The sequence below is a fragment of the Rattus norvegicus genome, chromosome 6 (assembly GCF_021556685.1).
Source record: "Rattus norvegicus strain SHRSP/BbbUtx chromosome 6, alternate assembly SHRSP_T2T, whole genome shotgun sequence".
NCBI lineage: Eukaryota > Metazoa > Chordata > Mammalia > Rodentia > Muridae > Rattus > Rattus norvegicus.
The window spans coordinates 43,947,420-43,964,736 of NC_141539.1; the positions used below are offsets into that span (position 1 = coordinate 43,947,420).

The following is a 17,317-nucleotide window of genomic DNA, read 5'->3' on the forward strand; positions in this document are numbered from 1 at the left end:
CTCTGCAGCGGCAGCAACCAGGAAGACCTGTGCCGCCCCTCTTGAGTATTTCTTATATACATTTCAAGTGTTATTCCCTTTCCCGGTTTCCGCGCAAAATCCCCCTCCCCTCTCCCCTTCCTTATGGGTGTTCCCCTCCCAACCCTCCCCCCATTGCCGCCCTCCCCCCATAGTCTAGTTCACTGGGGGTTCAGTCTTAGCAGGACCCAGGGCTTCCCCTTCCACTGGTGCTCTTACTAGGATATTCATTGCTACCTATGGGGTCAGAGTCCAGGGTCAGACCATATATAGTCTTTAGGTAGTGGCTTAGTCCCTGGAAGCTCTGGTTGCTTGACATTGTTGTACTTTTGGGGTCTCGAGCCCCTTCAAGCTCTTCCAGTTCTTTCTCTGATTCCTTCAACGGGGGACCTATTCTCAGTTCAGTGGTTTGCTGCTGGCATTCGCCTCTGTATTTGCTGTATTCTGGCTGTGTCTCTCAGGAGCGATCTACATCCGGCTCCTGTCGGTCTGCACTTCTTTGCTTCATCCATCTTGTCTAATTGGGTGGCTGTATATGTATGGGCCACATGTGGGGCAGGCTCTGATTGGGTGTTCCTTCAGTCTCTGTTTTAATTTTTGCCTCTCCCTTCCCTGCCAAGGGTATTCTTTTTCCTCATTTAAAGAAGGAGTGAAGCATTCACATTTTGATCATCCGTCTTGAGTTTCGTTTGTTCTAGGGATCTAGGGTAATTCAAGCATTTGGGCTAATAGCCACTTATCAATGAGTGCATACCATGTATGTCTTTCTGTGATTGGGTTAGCTCACTCAGGATGATATTTTCCAGTTCCAACCATTTGCCTACGAATTTCATAAACTCGTTGTTTTTGATAGCTGAGTAATATTCCATTGTGTAGATGTACCACATTTTCTGTATCCATTCCTCTGTTGAAGGGCATCTCGGTTCTTTCCATTTTCTGGCTATTATAAATAAGGCTGCGATGAACATAGTGGAGCACGTGTCTCTTTTATATGTTGAGGCATCTTTTGGGTATATGCCCAAGAGAGGTATAGCTGGATCCTCAGGCAGTTCAATGTCCAATTTTCTGAGGAACCACCAGACTGATTTCCAGAATGGTTTTACCAGTCTGCAATCCCACCAACAATGGAGGAGTGTTCCTCTTTCTCCACATCCTCGCCAGCATCTGCTGTCACCTGAGTTTTTGATCTTAGCCAATCGCACTGGTGTGAGGTGAAATCTCAGGGTTGTTTTGATTTGCATTTCCCTTATGACTAAAGATGTTGAACATTTCTTTAGGTGTTTCTCAGCCATTCGGCATTCCTCAGCTGTGAATTCTTTGTTTAGCTCTGAACCCCATTTTTTAATAGGGTTATTTGTTTCCCTGCGGTCTAACTTCTTGAGTTCTTTGTATATTTTGGATATAAGGCCTCTATCTGTTGTAGGATTGGTAAAGATCTTTTCCCAATCTGTTGGTTGCCGTTTTGTCCTAACCACCGTGTCCTTTGCCTTACAGAAGCTTTGCAGTTTTATGAGATCCCATTTGTCGATTCTTGATCTTAGAGCATAAGCCATTGGTGTTTTGTTCAGGAAATTTTTTCCAGTGCCCATGTGTTCCAGATGCTTCCCTAGTTTTTCTTCTATTAGTTTGAGTGTGTCTGGTTTGATGTGGAGGTCCTTGATCCACTTGGACTTAAGCTTTGTACAGGGTGATAAGCATGGATCGATCTGCATTCTTCTACATGTTGCCCTCCAGTTGAACCAGCACCATTTGCTGAAAATGCTATCTTTTTTCCATTGGATGGTTTTGGCTCCTTTGTCAAAAATCAAGTGACCATAGGTGTGTGGGTTCATTTCTGGGTCTTCAATTCTATTCCATTGGTCTATCTGTCTGTCTCTGTACCAATACCATGCAGTTTTTATCACTATTGCTCTGTAATACTGCTTGAGTTCAGGGATAGTGATTCCCCCTGAAGTCCTTTTATTGTTGAGGATAGCTTTAGCTATCCTGGGTTTTTTGTTATTCCAGATGAATTTGCAAATTGTTCTGTCTAACTCTTTGAAGAATTGGATTGGTATTTTGATGGGGATTGCATTGAATCTGTAGATTGCTTTTGGTAAAATGGCCATTTTTCCTATATTAATCCTGCCAATCCATGAGCATGGGAGATCTTTCCATCTTCTGAGGTCTTCTTCAATTTCTTTCCTCAGTGTCTTGAAGTTCTTATTGTACAGATCTTTTACTTGCTTGGTTAAAGTCACACCGAGGTACTTTATATTATTTGGGTCTATTATGAAGGGTGTCGTTTCCCTAATTTCTTTCTCGGCTTGTTTCTCTTTTGTATAGAGGAAGGCAACTGATTTATTTGAGTTAATTTTATACCCAGCCACTTTGCTGAAGTTGTTTATCAGCTTTAGTAGTTCTCTGGTGGAATTTTTGGGATCACTTAAATATACTATCATGTCATCTGCAAATAGTGATATTTTGACTTCTTCTTTTCCGATCTGTATCCCCTTGATCTCCTTTTGTTGTCTGATTGCTCTGGCCAGAACTTCAAGAACTATATTGAATAAGTAGGGAGAGAGTGGGCAGCCTTGTCTAGTCCCTGATTTTAGTGGGATTGCTTCAAGTTTCTCTCCATTTAGTTTAATGTTAGCAACTGGTTTGCTGTATATGGCTTTTACTATGTTTAGGTATGGGCCTTGAATTCCTATTCTTTCCAGGACTTTTATCATGAAGGGGTGTTGAATTTTGTCAAATGCTTTCTCAGCATCTAATGAAATGATCATGTGGTTTTGTTCTTTCAGTTTGTTTATATGATGGATCACGTTGATGGTTTTCCGTATATTAAACCATCCCTGCCTGCCTGGGATGAAGCCTACTTGATCATGGTGGATGATTGTTTTAATGTGCTCTTGAATTCGGTTTGCCAGAATTTTATTGAGTATTTTTGCGTCGATATTCATAAGGGAAATTGGTCTGAAGTTCTCTTTCTTTGTTGTGTCTTTGTGTGGTTTAGGTATAAGAGTAATTGTGGCTTCGTAGAAGGAATTCGGTAGGGCTCCATCTGTTTCAATTTTGTGGAATAGTTTGGATAATATTGGTATGAGGTCTTCTATGAAGGTTTGATAGAATTCTGCACTAAACCCGTCTGGACCTGGGCTCTTTTTGGTTGGGAGACCTTTAATGACTGCTTCTATTTCCTTAAGAGTTATGGGGTTGTTTAACTGGTTTATCTGTTCCTGATTTAACTTCGATACCTGGTATCTGTCTAGGAAATTGTCCATTTCCTGAAGATTTTCAAATTTTGTTGAATATAGGTTTTTATAGTAAGATTTGATGATTTTTTGAATTTCCTCTGAATCTGTAGTTATGTCTCCCTTTTCATTTCTAATTTTGTTAATTTGGACGCACTCTCTGTGTCCTCTCGTTAGTCTGGCTAAGGGTTTATCTATCTTGTTGATTTTCTCAAAGAACCAACTTTTGGTTCTGTTGATTCTTTCTATGGTCCTTTTTGTTTCTACTTGGTTGATTTCAGCTCTGAGTTTGATTATTTCCTGCCTTCTACTCCTCCTGGGTGTATTTGCTTCTTTTTGTTCTAGAGCTTTTAGGTGTGCTGTCAAGCTGCTGACATATGCTCTTTCCTGTTTCTTTCTGCAGGCACTCAGCGCTATGAGTTTTCCTCTTAGCACAGCTTTCATTGTGTGCCATAAGTTTGGATATGTTGTATCTTCATTTTAATTAAATTCTAAAAAGTTTTTAATTTCTTTCTTTATTTCTTTCTTGACCAGGTTATCATTGAGTAGAGCATTGTTCAATTTCCACGTATATGTGGGCATTCTTCCCTTATTGTTATTGAAGACCAGTTTTAGGCCGTGGTGGTCCGATAGCACGCATGGGATTATCTCTATCTTTCTGTACCTGTTGAGGCCCGTTTTTTGACCAATTATATGGTCAATTTTGGAGAAAGTACCATGAGGATCTGAGAAGAAGGTATATCCTTTTGCTTTAGGATAGAATGTTCTATAAATATCCGTTAAGTCCATTTGGCTCATGACTTCTCTTAGTCTGTCGACATCACTGTTTAATTTCTGTTTCCATGATCTGTCCATTGATGAGAGTGGGGTGTTGAAGTCTCCCACTATTATTGTGTGAGGTGCAATGTGTGTTTTGAGCTTTAGTAAGGTTTCTTTTACATATGTAGGTGCCCTTGTATTTGGGGCATAGATATTTAGGATTGAGAGTTCATCTTGATGGATTTTTCCTTTGATGAATATGAAGTGTCCTTCCTTATCTTTTTTGATGACTTTTAGTTGGAAATTGATTTTATTTGATATTAGAATGGCTACTCCAGCTTGCTTCTTCTGACCATTTGCTTGGAAAGTTGTTTTCCAGCCTTTCACTCTGAGGTGGTGTCTGTCTTTGTCTCTGAGGTGTGTTTCCTGTAGGCAGCAGAATGCAGGGTCCTCATTGCGTATCCAGTTTGTTAATCTATGTCTTTTTATTGGGGAGTTGAGGCCATTGATATTGAGAGATATTAAGGAATAGTGATTATTGCTTCCCTTTATATTCATATTTGGATGTGAGGTTATGTTTGTGTGCTTTCATTCTCTTTGTTTTGTTGCCAAGACGATTAGTTTCTTGCTTCTTCTAGGGTATAGCTTGCCTCCTTATGTTGGGCTTTACCATTTATTATCCTTTGTAGTGCTGGATTTGTAGAAAGATATTGTGTAAATTTGGTTTTGTCATGGAATATCTTGGTTTCTACATCAATGTTAATTGAGAGTTTTGCTGGGTACAGTAACCTGGGCTGGCATTTGTGTTCTCTTAGGGTCTGTATGACATCAGTCCAGGATCTTCTGGCCTTCATAGTTTCTGGCGAGAAGTCTGGTGTGATTCTGATAGGTCTCCCTTTATATGTTACTTGACCTTTTTCCCTTACTGCTTTTAATATTCTTTCTTTATTTTGTGCGTTTGGTGTTTTGACAATTATGTGACGGGAGGTGTTTCTTTTCTGGTCCAATCTATTTGGAGTTCTGTAGGCTTCTTGTATGTCTATGGGTATCTCTTTTTTTAGGTTAGGGAAGTTTTCTTCTATGATTTTGTTGAAGATATTTACTGGTCCTTTGAGCTGGGAGTCTTCACTCTCTTCTATACCTATTATCCTTAGGTTTGATCTTCTCATTGAGTCCTGGATTTCCTGTATGTTTTGTACCAGTAGCTTTTTCCGCTTTACATTATCTTTGACAGTTGAGTCAATGATTTCTATGGAATCTTCTGCTCCTGAGATTCTCTCTTCCATCTCTTGTATTCTGTTGGTGAAGCTTGTATCTACAGCTCCTTGTCTCTTCTTTTGGTTTTCTATATCCAGGGTTGTTTCCATGTGTTCTTTCTTGATTGCTTCTATTTCCATTTTTAATTCCTTCAACTGTTTGATTGTGTTTTCCTGGAATTCTTTCAGGGATTTTTGCGATTCCTCTCTGTAGGCTTTTACTTGTTTATTAATGTTTTCCTGTGCTTCCCTAAGTGTGTTCAGGTCTTTCTTGAAGTCCTCCAGCATCATGATCAAATATGATTTTGAAACTAGATCTTGCTTTTCTGGTGTGTTTGGATATTCCATGTTTGTTTTGGTGGGAGAATTGGGCTCCGATGATGGCATGTAGTCTTGGTTTCTGTTGCTTGGGTTCCTGCGCTTGCCTCTCGCCATCAGATTTCTCTAGTGTTTCTTTGTTCTGCTATTTCTGACAGTGGCTAGACTGTCCTATAAGCCTGTGTGTCAGGAGTGCTGTAGACCTGTTTTCCTCTCTTTCAGTCAGTTATGGGGACAGAGTGTTCTGCTTTCGGGTGTGTAGTTTTTCCTCTCTACAGGTCTTCAGCTGTTCCTGTGGGCCTGTGTCTTGAGTTCACCAGGCAGCTTTCTTGCAGCAGAAAATTTGGTCTTACCTGTGGTCCCGAGGCTCAGGTTCGCTCGTGGGGTGCTGCCCACGGGCTCTCTGCAGCGGCAGCAACCAGGAAGACATGTGCCGCCCCTTCCGGGAGCTTCAGTGCACCAGGGTTCCAGATGGTCTTTGGCTTTTTCCTCTGGCGTCCGAGATGTGTGTGCAGGGAGCAGTCACTTCTGGTTTCCCAGGCTTGTCTGCCTCTCTGAAGGTTTAGCTTTCCCTCCCACGGGATTTGGGTGCAGAGAACTGTTTATCCGGTCTGTTTCCTTCAGGGTCCGGCGGTGTCTCAGGCAGGGGTCCTGCCGCTCCTGGGCCCTCCCCCACGGGAGCCCAGAGGCCTTATACAGTTTCCTCTTGGGCCAGGGATGTGGGCAGGGGTGAGCAGTGTTGGTGGTCTCTTCTGCTCTGCAGCCTCAGGAGTGCCCACCTGACCAGGCGGTTGGGTCTCTCTCTCACCGGGTCTGGGAGCAGAGAGCTGCTGCGGGCCGGGATCCGCGGGTCAGTTGGCTTTTATAAGGAATGCAGAAAGCTCTGTTAATCTTGGCACTGTGGGGGAAAGGTAATGAAACCTGAGGAGTTTCTTGAGATTTTTAAATCCTCCCTTTTTTTTTTCTGTGATCATTTATTCATCAAAGATTTGACTACTCATATGGAAATTTCAATAAATCATGTGAGCTAATGTTCATTACAGATTTTTATGTGCTCAAGACTTTTAAAGAACAGAACAGGTACCAAACAGTTTAGTATTCACAGCGAAGTCTTAAGAAATTGCTCCTTTATATCCATCTTACGGATGGCGATACTGAAAATCAGGGCATTTTGGCAGTTTCTTGGAGCTCATTCATTTAGTAAGGGCTGAGCAGTTTTACCTTAAGGCACTGCTACCGGGAATCACATTACTACTACAGTATATACAGCCTTGTTTACCACGCACAGCTGGGTGAGGACATTTCAATTTCTAGATAAAACAAAAACTTTAAGCTTATTTTATTGTCCTCATATGCCTTTGTATTTCCTGACTTTAGCCCACACAAAATTTATTAGATACAAATGAATCTTATAAGCTTTGCAAATGGTAATGTCAGTAAATTTTTAAAATATGCTTTTAAAAATAAACAAAAAGAAAACCACTCAAGTTGGAACCCAGTTGTTAATGCATCTTTTAATATTAGGACAAGGAAGCAGCAGTCACCCTAGTAGAAATACTTTCATTAAGGGTATGTGCTTAAAGGAGTTATAAAATACTTCACTTGAGTGATGGGTAATTGGCATTAGATTTTTATTCCAGTCATCTGGTACTAGTAGATGCCATCTCTAATAAAATCGGTTTCACTTACCCACTTAGTTAAAAAGCATGCTATTTAGTTTTTGTTTATTTTCAATTTAATATAATTTATATTTTATTACTTTAAAAGCCTGGGTAAAAGGATCCATCAATTATAAGCTGCGAATTTAGAATTGGAGTGCAGTCTAACTTGGCATTGGTTTGAATGCTTTTTTTAAAAATTCTTGTTCATGATTTGATAATAAGTTAAACTACAAAGATAATCCATAACAATCAAAGTGTCTTTGTCCCTGTATAGAAATTCCACCCTGAAGGTTTGCCAGTGCTGTTGTGAACTGAAGATATATGGAGTTCTATTTCTATGGAACTGAACCTCCCCAACTCTTTGTAGTTCTTATCGTGACTTCTTTTCTACTCGTAGATGAGATGTCCTCTTTGGAAATATCAATGGTTCTTCAGAAACATCTATTAGCTGCAAAGCACAAAGAGAGTCACAGGTAGACACCATAAGTATGAGTTGGATGAATCATTTTCAAAGGGAATGGAGTCGAAACCAGATATTGAGAGAGCAAGATATCCCATGTACCCAGAAGCCCTCCTTTCCCCAATTACTGGCTCCTCATCCCTGAATTACCAGCACTGTAATCTCTCCACACAATTGTTTTCCCTTTTAATTCAGTATAGTTTTGCATAAAGATAAGTATGAAAGACTCTGAGTATTGATTGCCTCCTTCCTTGTGCAGAATGTGTCTGTGGGAAGGTCTTGCCATCCCTCCCTCATTCACGTGTGATGTGTGATTTTGTTGCTGTTGATGACGCAGTTTCTTAATTCTCTGATTTCAATTTACGTATGGCACTGCCAGGAGCAAATTACTGTCTGACTGTGAACTCACACATGCATTTGTGCTAATGTCACTGGGCAAACCGTGGAGCAGCTGCCATCAGATGTGCCCAGGCTCCTTATGTGCAGCTTCAGGAAAGAATGGCTCTCGGTCCCACATTGGCTGCAAGGACTCCTACCCAGAGTGAGACTTCCAGCTGCTCCTTTCTCTCAGCACCAGCTGCTGACTCTAATGTGTTATTGAAAACAAAATCTTTATGACCTTCCCCCTTGAACAATAGGAGGGTTAATCTCATGGCAGAATCAGCTTGAACTGATTTTCCTTTACAGCATCCTAGCAAGGGCATTTCCAAACTCTAGGAAATGTAAAAGAGTGGAACTCATGAAGGGCCATGTAAGTGAGAATGAAATCCACATACTTCTTAGATACCCGAATTAGTAATGCAAGTGTATTGTGTGCACAGTTACTATTTAAGGATATGATAAAAGGACGGGAGGAATAACAAACACAGACATGGATGGGTTTTTTTTTTTCATTTGGATCTACCTTTCTGTATTCCCTACAAGTTAAAGTATATTTTATATTATTTGCCAATTGAATGTTATTTTTCTGATTGTACCCATTAGTATTGCTTTAATAAAAATCTGTGGCCATTCATATCTAATATGATTTATTTTTAATTATATGAGAATTTTGTGCTTTTAATCACACTCACCCTGTCTCCACCAGATCCACTCCTTCCCACCAATTTTGTGCCCTTTACTTTAATTTTCTCTTCTCGATTTAAAATCAATCTCCTGTACAAATATTCCTGGGTCTGGGGCCTTCCATCTGGGCAGACTCAACTTATCTGAAGCTATCAGTTTTAGAGAAAAGTGACCATGTCTTTCCCAGCTGATAAATTTTTAACACCTTCTTGAATAAGGGTAGAATTCCCTTCATCTCCCTTATCTATACTGGAACTTAGACTGGCTTGGACTTGCATAGATGTGGTGGTTTGAATGAGAATGGCTCCCATAGACTCAAGTTTGAATCCTTAGAGATCAGGAAACTACTTGGCATACTTGGGAGGGATTAAGAATAGTTGCCTAGTTTGTCACTAGGGCAGGCTTTGAGGTTTCACAATCCCAAAACAGGCCTAGTGACTCTTTTTCTGCAGCATGCAGATCTGGATGTAAAACTGTCAACTAATCCAGCACCATTTCTCCCTGCTATGATAATAACGGACCAAACCTCTAAAACTGTAAGCAAGCCCCAATTAAATGCTTTCCTTTATAAGAGCTATCTTGGTCATGGTTCCTTTTCACATCAGTAAAACTCTGATTAAGACAATAGGTTTTGTTGGTGCTGTTACAATTGCTGTTAGTCCCTATGTGCAGCTTCTTTAATATGACCAGAAGAGTTTCTCAGTAATCAGCTATTACCTCTGGATCTGATACTCTCTCTAGCTCCATTTCCATCAATGATCCCTGAATCTAGGTGTACATGTGTTTCTTTTAGGGTTGAGCATTCTATAGCTTCTAATTCTTTGCACTTTGGCCAGTGTGTGTGTCTGCAGATCATCATCTACTGAATATAAAAGGTTCCCTGATAATGGGTGAGAGTTCCCTTAATCTATGATTATGATGACCAAAGGCTGAAAAGATACCGTGATTGATGAAGCCCCAAGCAAGATAATTTGATTTCCATCACTAGGCTCCATATTGTAAGATAGAGGGATCTATTTCTTGCAACTCATCCTTTGAACAGACACATGGTACTATGGCATGCCCACTACATAAAACAACTAAATAGTTAAGTAAGTAAGTAAGTAAGTAAATAAATAAATAAATAAATAAATAAATAAATAAATAAAGTAATTAAAAGTTATAGTGGAAGTATTTAATGTCAGTATATTCTAGGGGTAAACTTCAAGGGCTCATATTTCCTGATTTAGTCCTTAGTCATATTCATTTACCTAGCATGTATGTACATAGATGTGCATACTGGAATTTCTATAACAGCAGCAATTTCTACAATAGCAGTATTAATTTTTAACATTAACTATAGACTTAAAATGTAATCAATAAAATAAAATGTTGAAAGCAAAAATCCAAAGGCAAAACAAAGCAAGTATTATTCAGTGGAACCAGACTGCTTAGGGGAAGTAGTAAATAAAGTTGACCACATTAAATACATTTTCTGAGACTATCAAAATCTGGAAATTATTGGAGATAGATCTACTAATATGGAGTTATTTACATTTATACTTCTATAATTTGGTTACCTTGTTCACTTTAGCTTGCGACTACACATGCACTCAATTATTTATCCAAGTCTTATCTAGGCTCTGTGTCTCCTTTATGCATGATCAGAAAACCTAAGATAGATGCTATTTCAGATGTTATTTCCCTTAAAACATTGGCTGAAAAGAAATTTTATTTCCTAATTTTGTTCAGTTCTGAGGTTTTAATATGTTGTTATTTTTAAAGTGGGGATCTGGTCTTGAACACTTGAACATACATACTTCCACATGCACAGAAATTAATAAGCAAGGCCATGAAAATCTACGTCAGCTCTAAGTTTTGATATATTTTTAATTTGGGTTACTTTTAAATATTATTTTTATCATTTTTTTAATCCATTCTTTTGTTTAAGAGGATGTCTTTCTATTGCTTGCTTTCAATTGATATTGACACAACTAAAAAAATAAATACACAGGGAGACCATTATAGTTCCTGGAATCTATAGCAAAATCTAACAAGAATCCATCACCTAAAATCCAAGACAGTGACAGTTTATCATTACCCTTTCTCATGTTGTGTTTGGTTTAGAGATGAGAGCTGACATAACAATGGGCAATTCTGTGAAGAATTGCTTTTCAATTATGTGGAAAGTAATGTCAATGTCAGAAAACAGAAGCAGAGGGAGTTCAAGACACCCTCACCAATCCTGTTTTTAAGTTACATGGAGGTACATGGTGTAAGGAATTATTAGCATTACCACATTTTTTTTAAAAAAAAAATTGAGGACCATGTTTCTGGTGAGACTGCACTTGCTTTGAGAGGCTAGGGACTTGGGAATTCTCAAGCACAGAGGGGTTGTGGGAATTGCATGTATGTAGGAATTGGGGATGTGTCATGCATCCACTGACTGGGAACATGTCCTGCGCATAGAGACTGGGGGCATGTCATTTATATAGCATAGTCATGGAGAGCATAGATCTTAAGTGGGCTAATCATTGCTGTTCATCCTGTCACTAAGGCTTCATCTGGAATAGTACTCACAGTTAAGACCATTTATATATACACAGAAAGTAAAAAGTTAAATCAAGTGACCTTCATAGTCTTAAAATTACGAGAGCAGAAGGAACCAAGCAGCAACAAGGTTGAAAGCACACTCTCTGAAAATAATTCCGCCTGACATTCTACTCTCCAAGAAGTTGAAATTCACCCAAGAAGAGATTTAAAACCGATAATATTGCCTAGGAGAGCCATTATGATCTAATTCAGGAAATAATAACAATACATTAAATATGCGTGTGAATTGTTGCTTAGATAATCTCTCATGAATGTGGTGGATTTGTTTTCTACAGCTATCATAGCAAAGCTTTACAAACGGAGCAGCTCTACAAACTGAGTATAACAACAAATAAAAGGAAACAAAGCAAAGCAAAACTACAAACGTGGAGTCACCAGTTTCTCAGTCTCCTCTGGATATGGGACACAAAGGCTAAAGTCAAGGGTGAGCTGAGCTGTGTGTATTCTTTCTGTAGGGTGTAGAGACAGCAGCTAAGAGGTGATTAAGGATGGCTTTTCTACAACTGAGATCTTAGTGTCTTCCTTGCTACCATGACCACCACCACCACCCACAACAGCAACAACAAAACAAACAACAATAAAACCCTTCCTTTCTTCCTCAAGATTGTCTATTTCCTTCCTGTATTTTCAATAAGTCTATGTACCTTGTTCCACAAGTCTCAGAGCTGGCAGTACACCAAGTCAAGACTATTTAGAATCTCTTATTTATTGGAAGGCATATACTTGTGCAGCTCACAAGACTTAATTACAGGAGTTGTTTCTTTCTCATTCTACCACACAGGTATCAGGGACTAAACTGAGGCTACCAGGCTTGGGACAGGTGTCTTTACCAACTGAGCCATCTTAATGGCCCAAGATTTCTTTTGTTTACTTTCTTTAGGAAGGAGCATCAAGAATCCCAGACCATGCCTGATTTAGATTTCAAGAATGCTAGGCTAGGACTCACATATCTGATCTACATTCCAGGATATTGTTTGTTCTTTGATTACGTGGCATTCGGCTAGAAATTTATGTTCAAATGCTGAATATAACTTTACCAAATTATTCCAGAGCCCCTTTATGTTCCTACTACTCTTTTATAATAGAATATATGGAATTATAGAACACAAATTAGGAGCAAATATATAATTATTAAATGTTTATTTACTGCATCTGTGAGCTAGGTTAGGTTAGGTTGCTTATCATCTTGATTCATAAGTTCCTCTGACAGACCCCTGACAGACCCATAACATACACTCTAAAGATCCACTTGATTATTCTGTGTCTGTGTCTCTGTGTCTCTGTGTCTCTGTGTCTCTGTCTCAATCTCTCTCCCTCTCCCTCCCTCTCCCTCCCTCCGTCTCCCTCCCTCTCCCTTTCTCCCTCTCCCTCTCTCCCTCTCGCCTTCCCCCCATTCCTCCTATTTCCAGTCTTACATTCTTTCTAGGAAAATTCTGTAGCTACATTTAAAAGACTGAGTTAAATGTGGGACCCAGATTCTCATCCTCAGAGGGTGTTAATAACCATTTATTAATGAAGCTTTGAAAATGATGGTGTAAAGAAAATATTAGGGTAAACTCGAAGCCTTGCAATTCCCCACTCGTTTCTATAATTAGATGTTTTCTCTGAATGCAGTAATGCGTTTTTGTAAATGACTTGTGAATATCAACTAATCCTGTTTTAATTAGAGCAAATAAAACTGATGAAGAAAGTTTCAAAGTCCAATGTTAAATTCTTTTCAAGTATAACGTGCAGTAAAAGTTATTTTGTTGAGTGCAAAAGAACTAACGGTAATGATTCATGGATATTATGACAGGAGAATGGCTGTTTGAAAAGCAGAAGAAAATACATATGCTTAAGCACTAAATAATTTTCTTTGGGTATATGTATAAAGTTAAACTCCAAAAGTTGAAACTCAAACACTAATACTTGAATTGATTTACAAAACATAATATTTTGACGCTCTCAGCTTGACCAACCTTCAGAGACAGTACCCCCACCCTCCACTTTCTCTGGTTTTAAAACACCTGCATTCCCAAAGGCAGTTCATGATTCTCAGGAGCTCTTTGACATGTAAATCTTTTCAAAAGGCTCTTGTCTGTATTCTAAGAAAGGACTGGCTTTTCTGGGGACCTACCAGCCAGGCCTTTGAAATTCAATCAAGAATCTCCCAGGCTATGGAAGCAGGTATTGAGTGGGTCCATTGCTCCAAGTTGTAAAGATAACTCAGGCCTTGAAGATAGAAGAAACTGACTGTTCCTCTGAGGAACCAGAGCAAATTCACATGGCATTTGGCTTCGAAACTTCAACTGTTAAAATACTCCAAGTGTTGGCTAGACGTGAGCTCACAGTAAGTTCTATGAGCATTTTTCTTTTTTCTTTATTTATTTCTCCTTTTTTTTCAGTGAATCTGAAGATATTTCTCCTTCTTAGAGACCATTTGCTTATTTGTAACAAAAGATTGACATTTCTGGTTACTGTGTTAGACTTCCTGCATGTCTGAGTCTGTGTCTTTGAAATAATTCAAAAGGAAAATGATAAATACTTTGATAAGAAACAGAAATTGCCTTGCATTCTAATACAACCAGAGAACAATGTGCACTTAACCTAGCTCCTCTCTGGACTGCAGATACACAAGGTAGTTTTACACAGCAAATCTCTCTTCAGAGTGGGAAGCCTACTGTCTTGCTCTCAAGTGTCCCTGTTTGAGTCAATACTCATGTTGGTCTTTTCAGAAGGAGGCAATTCAGAAGAATTCCTCTAAAACTTTCTTCTACTCAGGGAAACACTTTGTATCCGTGGAGGTCAACAAAGCACCCTACATTCTCACATTAAAAAAGCTACTAAAATGTAGCATGCAATTTTCTTTCAAACTAGAATAGATCATTGGCTTTAAATGATTCTTTACATATGGGGATTTATGCATGTAAGATCACAAATGAATGCTTTGCATACATATTTTATACTTTTCATTCATAGAGACATATTAAGTGTTCATGATAATTTCACCTCATATCCTTAGCAAGCAAAAATGACTAATTTTGTTTGCAGGAACCATTCATCCATTCATGTCCTGTGTGTTCTAAGAATACCAAGTATCCCCCCCCCCCCGCCCCGGCTCTCCCTCTCCCTAATCCCCTACCAGTTTGTTTAGTTGTGGTCATTGCAATTTAGTTTATATTCTCTGTTTCTTAAACATTTAGACAAGATTTATAATTCATAATTTCTGCAAGCCATTTATATTTTAACCAATCGCATTAACATATTTTCTCAAACACCTCCTTTGTGTTGGAAGGTAAGAAGCAGTTTTGACATGACCCAGATGTGCATTAAAATTCAAGTTGTAACACTAGCGTGCTGATTTTCTCAGACACGAATTAAAGCAAAAAAATTCATAAATCTTACAGTGTTTATGAAATTAATTGGGTAACATATGTGACAGTCTAGCATATCTTCTAACACATTCGGAAAACTTGACATGCTAAGTTTGTTTTTCTAAATGGTTTTTTTTTTTTTTGACATTTGATATTCCTTTCTTATAGCCATAAGTATAAAGAAGATCAAAGTCATCAGCATAAGGTGTTACTTTATTTATACTTACACACATGTTATAGAAAACTCTATGAAGCCTTTTCCTAATTATAAGCATTTAAACTTGGAATGACAGTTGTCTGAATAATTCCTGTACATGTTAAGTTAGTAATTCTAAACTTAGGACAATTATATACATTACATGACAAGTAATTGCATGTGCAGAGAGATTTGATTGTTACACAGCAGGACAGAAGTTTTCAAAAGTGTGTGAAGAATACGCACAATGGCACATACTCTACATTCTCCTGCAACTCAGTAACCCGCAGCTTATTTCTTGCCAAAAGCCTGTGTTTGAATGATCCTGTCCTAAGCGCTGCTCCTAGCATTCATAGTTTCAATATGAGCATCTTCATAGTAAAAGGACAAAAAGAAAGAATTTTGAGAATTTCTATTTTCTCAAGAGCACTTGCAGAAAATGTATTTATTTAAAAAATGGTTTATCGATAAATGCCTTCATAAAGGCATTTGTTAAAGAAAGATACAATACAGATGAATATCTATTTTATCCACTTCATCATAAACCGAAAAGTATTTAAAGTTAATTGAAGAGAATGACCTCCATTATCAGTGTTACCCAGTACCCATCACATCAATAAGTTGGAGATAGCCTGAACAAAACAACACTCCCAGATCAAAAGCCCATTAAAGACTGAGGGATACTTTGGATTAAGTTAATTGCAACCCAGGAGGAATGACGTTAGCCAATATTGTTCTGTATAATCTAATTAAAGAAAGCCAGGTAAAGTCAAAAGCCATTGGGGAGCTTTATCGGGTTTCACCAACTCACAAGCTCAACATATTTGATGAAATACAGGGTGTTTACTAAGAACAGCTACACAATACAAAAATCCATGAAGAACGCAATGGACGAGGCATTTAGCATGCTGAAATTCTAGATTTCCCAGCTTTTACTAGAAAAAAATTATTAACCTATCTATTCTTTGTTTTCTGCATTTGCTATTCATAGGTTTTTGTTTTCTATTCACTTTATATCCTGATTATTGCTGCCCCCATTCCAGTCATTCCCTCTCATAATCTCTCCTCAATGACTCTTTCCCTTACCCCTTCTCTGAGAGGGCAGACATCTTCTACTTGGAATCTCCAGAGTAGGATTCTACTACCTTTACCCAAAGGCATATGCCTTACTTGGCAATACTGGATGTCCATGATCATATAGGGAAAAAGCAGGGAGTCAGCAAACCAAAAGATATGACTCTCTAAATTAGTACAAAGAGCACAGATATCAAGTTTCCTGCTACTGAGCACTTTGTTGTATACAGAGGCTAGCGGGATTTTTTTTACAGAGAAGTTGTTCTTAGTAGAAAATTGCTATCCAGTCAATATTTCTTTAAAATATTGTGTTATTTAATCACATATAGTAAAATCTCATGTGCAGGCTTGTATTATGGAGATAGAGTCGTGGTACTGATGGGAAGCTCATAGGAAGCTGGAGAACATAATATTTAGGCTCGACACTTGCTTCACTGACGATTCTGTCTGATTATGTTCTCCCATGATTCTTATGTGTCTTCTAAGAGATGTTAGGTGCAGAACAGTGATGATATCACAGAACAAGGGCTCCCCAATGAGTGGGCCTACAATAATCTTGATTCGAGTTTCCACAATTTCTCCCACTTTATGATCTTCATAAACTGTAAAACATTATTAAAATTTGTGTCATTGATATGTCTGTAATAGAATCTTATACTTGTTCATTTACATTACAATGCAGTGCTGTATTGCCACGTAAGGCATATGCCACTGGACAAATATAATGTCATCCGACCCTGAAGATTCCCAGAAGTGAAACGGACCTTACATGTCAGACATGGGAACTAAATCTACCACTTTCTGAACCTTGTAAGTGGGAGAACATGAATAAGGTTTGAGATGCACTCCTAACATCTCTAATTGCAGGCTAGCATCATCACGTTGTTATTAGCTAAAACAAAGGAAGCATGACAATTAAACTATGTGGAGCTTCATAAAGCAAAGAGGACATGAGGAAACTTCTGCAGTTGCCTCTGTCACCTTCTGAAAATATGTGGCACAAAAACTGCCGCTGTGCATCTACTGTGCCTTTGCATACTCTTCAGACGTCAGCAGATGTGTATGATACATGCTTATGTTGATACCAAGGCACTCTGAGCTATAGTGTCACATAGGTAAAGCAGAGTTTAGTTAGTTGTTCTGGGTGTCATGTTTCTCATCGACAAAACAAAGTAAGGGCCAAGGAGGCAGCAGACTTGGTAAAGCATCTGCCATGCAAGCACGAGAACCCGACTTTACTTTATACAATGCACAGAAAACTTAGTGGCATGATGGCTGACCCAAATTTGTAATCCCTTCCTTGGTATTCTCTGGCAATATTTTGGCCAA

The 17,317-nt window shown here is 38.7% G+C and overlaps 1 long non-coding RNA gene across 3 annotated transcripts in view; it reads right to left on the reverse strand.

Annotated features, from left to right (window-relative positions):
• LOC108351206 (uncharacterized) overlaps positions 1-17,317 on the reverse strand; it is an 80,836-nt gene that overhangs the window by 37,494 nt on the left and 26,025 nt on the right. The window contains exon 4 of one of the 3 annotated variants that reach the window (XR_015622276.1): positions 16,281-16,590. The exons of 1 other annotated variant lie outside the window; for it this stretch is intronic. This is a non-coding gene — a long non-coding RNA (uncharacterized LOC108351206). Of the gene's footprint in view, positions 1-16,280; positions 16,591-17,317 lie in introns of those variants that run through there. One more of the 3 variants, XR_015622275.1, reaches the window with a different exon arrangement.